Genomic DNA, 7287 nt, shown 5'->3' with positions numbered 1-7287 from the left:
AACTCTGCTTGTGCATTGTAATCTATTTGAGATTGCAATGGTGTTGCTCTATCTTTAAGATTTTGAGTTAAAATCGAATATATAATGGATGAGTTATTTTATATTAAAATGTTTATTATTTAATTCTTATTTATAAATAAAAGTAATTGCAATATAAACATTCATTTAAGTTATTAAATTTATAAAAGTATTTTAAAAGTAAATTTTAAAAAAAATTAAAATATTAAATAAATCTTTTTGAATTTTTAAAAAAGTAAATGTATTATTTAATTATCATTGCAAAAAATGAACGTATTGCAAAATATCTTTTTGTGTTAATTAAATCATTTTCCCTTTGTTTTTAATAGAGATAAGTATTTGATTGACCTAACTTGATTTTTTCCCGGTGATTGGTATGTTAGGTCTCCCCCCCCCCTCATTTCGGGCCTAACAAATCAAATGTTTTTTGGAATGTTTCAAATTTCGTCCAAAATGCATTTCAGCCATGAGTACATCGCATCCTAATCAAGAGACAGCATTTAATAATAAATGATGTAAGCGATGGATTACACTTAACTTCAAAGTCGTAAACGAATTTTAGTGTTTGAGATATCTCCAACGTTTACGATGGTCCACTATTGTCAATATCAAAGTTTATGCAATACAATAGGACTTAAGATATGCTTTAGATAAAATCCTCTCGATTAAAGGTGTGAGTCATAAAAATCAGGAAAGGTTTGTATTTATTATTAGGATCAATCTATTTTTGTTGTATCATTTTGAAAGACTTCAAATTTGAAACTATGAAGTTTAAACATTCGAATGAATTTCAATTTTTAAATCCAACTATATATAGCTTTTTTAGATTTTTTTTTTTTATAAAATCTCTCAATATAAAAATTTTAAATATAAAAAGATAAATTCAAATTAATATCGTAGGTTACGATTTTCTGGTTGAGATATGAACAGTTCCCAGAATTGCCGATAGATGGCAGCACGAGATGTGATACAATATAATTGGACCTTTCTTAGCGTGTACAATAGCTTTATACTGTGCTGATTTTACAAAAGTGGCGTTGTAGATTTGTACATCTGTTGCAATAAACGTTATTTCTTCTAAGTTATTGTCAGTTATCTTTTGCATTTTGTAATAAAAAACACCACAAAGACAAGTATTTTAATTGTGGCATTTGACTAATAATATTTTGCAAAATATCCCGATTTTAAGACTTTTTTATTGTTTTAAATGCATATATTCTAAATTGTGCTCAACTTTCTGTTAATTAGCTCGAACAATGTTGTTTGTTGTGCAGATGAGTACGTTTGCACAGTAACCGATGAAGAAACCCAATCGGTATTATTATACGCGCTATGCCATCTCAAATAGCAAACAAAAATAAAGGAAATTCAATGCAGTGCTAAGAATATGTGATGGCTAGGGGAAAAAACCCACATTTGTCCCATTAACTTCATCCTCTAAGGATCGAAATATTCTGGTAACTACCAGCATTGTATCATCCTTATTGACTACTGCGTGTGCGTTTCGAAACGGTTGCTAAGCAACCATTTTGACGTCAGAAATGCCAAGAAACGAATTGGCATTCTCTATTTATAAGGAGAAGATTATCTTTTGGATTTGCTGTCAAGATAGGTGAAGATCTCGGATGCAAAAGCAAATTGAGTGAAAGATAAAGTTAGAAACGAGGACTAGTAAATATGATCACGTGTTCCAAGGGTTATTTAATTTTTAATACGGTCATCGCGATCTCTATCACAACAAATATTTACCGTTGTTCATCTTAATATTTAAAAAAATTATTATTCAATTTTTTTTTCAAGACTGACCTCGCTACTTCACATGAGGATAATAGGAATATGAAAATAATTATCTCACATTCCACAAATTTTAACAATATTGATTTTTTTATTAATTAAAATACTGCATTCCTGATATAATGGGTTTTTTTTTTTACAAAAAATGACTGTTTTGCGATGTAATATTGTTTTAATTATCCCGCCCCTTTTCACTTACTCTTACCATCAAACTTGCTTTATACCTTGTCGGTTGGCACTCGACGACACTTTAAAATGTCAAAAATTTTCAAAACTAAACTGTAAAGGGCCCAGTGAAGCCAACTTCCATCCGAACAAAGCGGGAGACCATGCCATCTGTGAATTCTTTTTTGGCAACAAGAATACAAAGTAGTCATGCGTTCTGTGCTTAATGTTAGACGTTTAGTTAAAAACAACACAATATCTCAAGAAATTAAACAAGTGAAATAGAATACTGATTGGAATAACGTATATTTCTTCAGTGTTGTGACTTGGCAGTTTTGAACAGCGTAGTTTGAATTTGGACGAATCGATTTTGATTTGCCTCATTAAATGAGTGACCAAATGAGCATTCACTCCACTCTAATCCCTGAAATCTAAACAAATACAGTATTAAGGTCCCAAATAAACGCCAACGTATAAAATACAAATATTAAAAAACAACCACGTTCCGTATTATCCTCCCCCCCCCCTCTACATATACAAATTCTGGGATGTGTTACCGCCATATAGTACAATATAACATTATTAAAAACAATACTATGTATGATTTTTACTTTAGAGAACAGAATAATATAAGTTTTCCAACTTCTTTTTATGCTTCAAAAAGGTATAAGCGGAACGTCTTAACTTCAGGAAATTGGTAGGCAGCCGGTCTCCCCTCTTAGCGTCATTAAGTTCGTGGTCACCGAAGATTTGAAGATGAAGAGGAGACAGTAGGACAATAAGTACGGTCATCTCGTTTTTAATCCTGATTATCTAAAATATCATTCGACAATAGATTTTTTCTGAGGTTGCGAAGTTAAAAATCCAAGTGTGTCTGTGATTTTAAAAACAAAAAGTGCCGGCATTGAAGCTCGAATAACTCAGGAATAGGTTGAAATTGGAAAACAAAATGTATAGACTACCACAGGTGTCCCATGTAGCGACAATCACTGACGGTTGGACTCAAACCTTCAGCCTCTTGGTTGGAAAGTGGATACGCACCGCTTGACCAACGTGGTTTTGTTTTATGTCCACCGAACACTCTTCAAATTGTTTCCGAATGACGACAGTAGCATATAGCTTTTGAAGAAAGGTTACTTATGCGGATTGTAGGCGGTGTGCTCATCAGAAATTGCACGTCGCTGCTAAAGATCGAACATTTGGCAGAGAAATTAACTGTGCTCACACTGAGCACTCTTCAACAAATTTTGGGAGTTCCCTTTATTCTCAATAGTATAGGATAGTCTTCAAGTGTCTGAATTCATTATTTATATTTATAATAAATTAAAACGTAAAGATCAGTTACAGAGATTCGCGTAGTACTGTGGTAGTTGCCCATGGAATAATGCTATAACACAGACTGTTTTTTTTTTTTTTTTTGTGCTTATAGCTTACTTACAATATAAAACCAGCATGATTAAATAAAATCATCGTATTTATAATTCAACGAAAGACATTTTCGTAAGTCTTAACGATGGACTTTCACTTTTGTTTGATCACCAAGGTGTGCTGGTGCTTCCCCAACATCCATTATATTTCTAACTATGGATGGGCAACATGCGCCACATGAAATTAATAAAGCAATGTTTTCTAAAATCAATTACCTCGACTATTAAAGAGGAAAAAATCACTTACTCCTGAGTAAGAAAGAGAGACGAAGGCGTAAGAATTCAGCCTAGTACAGTTACAGACTGCGCAAATTTCCACTTTTGGTAAACAAGCCGATCCTATACCCATTCAATTAAAGCATAATATAATAGAGCACTCTTGTTAGAAGACCCAATACACACACACACACACACACACACACACACACACACACATATATATATATATATATATATGTTAAAGATACCAAGCAATTTTAAACCTGGTTTTACTCCATTTCCCAGGTAAGCAAACAGACAAGTCAAGTTTGGGCCTGAGTGTTGCAAGTCTAGCTGACCCTGCACGTAGTGCAAGACCAAGGCAGCTCATGGTAAAAGTAGAATAAGTTCTGATCACTAATGTTAATATTTACCCTTAATGCAAAGCACATCTCCTGGAGGAGAGGTATGATGCTTTGTATTAAAGGCAAGGGGGCACTACCCAGACCGGTTTCGACCTTATGAATAAGTAAAGCCGTCAAAAAAAATTTGGACGATCCCTAGGCCACTCAACTGTGGGCCAAAGACCGTCCATCTCAGCGTTGGCTCTACTCGGTGATAGCCTTCCACCCACTACCACCACCACCACCACCGAGCAGAACCGCTCATCTTTCGAAGAAACACATTCACCGACAAAGCCCCTCAGCGGGCCGTGGCGGAGAACACTTTCCCCGGAGACTTAAATTGCTCCCTTAAGGCAAAAACCTTAAGAGAGCGAACTCATAATGGCCCTCACCGGTTTCGAACTTTATTGAGGTGTATTTAAGTAAAGACCTCTCTAAAAATTAGGAAGATCCCTAGACCACTCCATAGTGGCCGAAAGACCGTCCAACTCAGCGTTGATCCACCCAGTGACAGGCTCACTCCGTCACCAAGAAGAACTTCTCAGCGTTGGCTCTATCCAGTGGCAGGCTCACCCCACCACCAGCCAGAGCCATAATCTCAGCGGTAGCCCTACTCAGAGACAGGCAAAAACCTATCCCCAAGCAGAGCCTCTCAAAGCCATCCCCGGCACCAGTTCCGACCCCTATTGAGGTCTTTTCAGTGGGACCAAGGCTAGAAAAGTGGGAGCCAGGATAGAAATACCAAGATTTGAACTTTGAACTTAATTGGTTGATGGACTGAGTCCTTGACTCTTTATCCCTTCATCTGGATTTTAGATTGTGGATGATGAGATTATTGTGGATAATTTACCCACTCATTGTGAGCATTGAGGCTGTATCAGCTTTCTCTTGCGATGAAGGATTTCGGTTTTTTTGTTTGAAACGATCTGAGGGCTTATAGTCCGCTGCCTGTCGAACTAGCTGATTTGGGTGATTATCCGTGATTGTGAAGAATTTCTCCGCAATGCTTGTCACGTAGGTCTTAATATCTGGAAGATTGGCTTCTTGATGTAACTGGATGTTTCTGATGAACCATGGGGCATTAAATGCCATTCTTAGGCATTTATTCTGTATTATCTGAAGTCTGTTAATGTTGCTTTTAGTCGTGTGATCCCAGGTTGGAGAGGCGTAAGTTAGTTGCGGTCTGATTACCGATTTGAAAAGGAGGATTTTGTTGCTTATGCTGCTTATGCTTAGGAAGATGTTCCTATTCAATAGTGGATATAGCTGTGCTATAGTCTGACTTGCCTTAGTGGCAACACTATCCATATATGACTTGAAGTTTAGACGTCTATCAAGATGAACTCCCAGATATTTGGTAGAATTGCGCCAAGGGATGATTTTACCAAACATTTGTATGCTTGTATTCGGTTCTGCTTTACGTCTGGTGAAAAGTACTGCAGAGCTTTTGTTTGGATTAATTGCGATACGCCACTTGGTGTACCAATCCTCCAATTCATTGACTGCTCTCTGCAGCTTGATTGTGACCAGGTGTGGACGGAGGGATCTGGCTATGATTGTGTCGTTGGCATACAGAGCGGTGATAGCTGGGGACAGTTTGGGGAGATCTGCCATGTATATGGAGAAGAGTAGGGGAGATAGCAGAGAGCCTTGAAGGACTCCAGCCGTGATTTTCCTCTCTGTGAATCTGATACCGTTGAGTTTTATTTTAAATTTTCTGTTATTTAGATATGATTTGATAAGTAGAACTACTGGCAATGGAATACCAACTTCGTGTAGTTTAAAAATTAGTCCGTGATGCCACACTCTATCGCCTGAGTGATGTCCAGGAAAACTACGCCAGAGTGTTGGTGCCATTCATATCCTTGGGTTATATGTTCGATAACTCTGTAAATTTGTAGCGTTGTGGAGTGATATTTCCTAAAGCCGAATTGTTCATCTTGAATTATATGGTTGATATCTGTTGCCTCTTGAACCCGTGTGAGAATAGCACGTTCGGCAATCCTACCTATGCATGAAAGAAGGCTGATTGGTCGGTAATTTCCAGGAAACTGTATTTTTTCCAGGTTTGGCAATTATGAAAACGTCGGCAATTTTCCATCGCTCTGGGAAACACCAAGATTTTAGTAATACAGAGCTTATAAGTATTTTAGCAGAACAAGTTACCATAAGGTGTTTTAACCTTATTAAATAAAAATCTCAGGAGGAGATATAAATGTAGAAAGTATTTTACCTTGGATATAATAAATGTTAAAGATACCAAGCTATTTTAAACCTGGTTTTACTCCATTTCCCAAGTAAGCAAACAGACAAACAAGTCAAGTTTGCGCCTGCAAGTCTAGCTGATCCTGCACGTAGTGCAAGATCAAGGCAACTCATGGTAAAAATAGAATAAGCTCCGATCACTAATCTTAACATTTACCCTTAATGCAAAGCACATCTCCTGGAGGAGATGTATGATGCTTTGTATTAAAGGCAAGAGGGCCACTACCACCGGTTTCGACCTTTATTGAGGTCTCATCAGTGGGAACCAGGCTAGAAATACCAAGATTTTAGTCTTGCACTACGTACAGGATCAGCTAGATTTGCAACACCTGCAGGCGCAAACTTGACTTGTTTATCTGTTTGCTTACTTCGGAAATGGAGTAAAACCAGGTTTAAAATTTCTTGGTATCTTTAACATTTATTATACCCAAGGTAAAATACTTTCTATATTTATATCTCCTCCTGAGATTTTTATTTAATAAGGTTAAAACACCTTATGGTAACTTGTTTAGGTAAAATACTTATGAACTCTGTATTACTAAAATCTTGGTATTTCTAGCCTGGTTCCCACTGATGAGACGTGGGAGCTAGCCTTGAGAGGCTCTGCTTGGGGATAGGTTTTTGCCTCTCTCTGAGTAGGGCCACCGCTGAGATTATGGTTCTGGCTGGTGGTGGGGTGAGCCTGCCACTGGGTAGAGCCAACGCTGAGAAGTTCTTCTCGGTGATCTGGCTGGTGGTGGGGTGAGCCTGCCACTGGGTAGAGCCAACGCTGAGAAGTTCTTCTCGGTGATGGAGTGAGTCTGTCACTGAGTGAAACAATGCTGAGTTGGACGGTCTTTCGGCCACTATTGAGTGGTCTAGGGATCGTCCTAATTTTTAGGGAGGTTTTTATTTAAATACACCTGAATGTTTCTAGCCTGGCTCCCACTGATGAGACCTCAATAAAGGTCGAAACCGGTCTGGGTAGTGGTCCCTTTACTTTAATTTAATACAATACAATATATAATATAATATAT

The sequence above is a fragment of the Typopeltis vanoorti genome, chromosome 7 (genome assembly GCF_054136105.1).
Source record: "Typopeltis vanoorti isolate ZY-2024b chromosome 7, IOZ_Tvanoo_1.0, whole genome shotgun sequence".
Lineage (NCBI taxonomy): Eukaryota > Metazoa > Arthropoda > Arachnida > Uropygi > Thelyphonidae > Typopeltis > Typopeltis vanoorti.
This window is presented reverse-complemented; position numbering follows the sequence as displayed.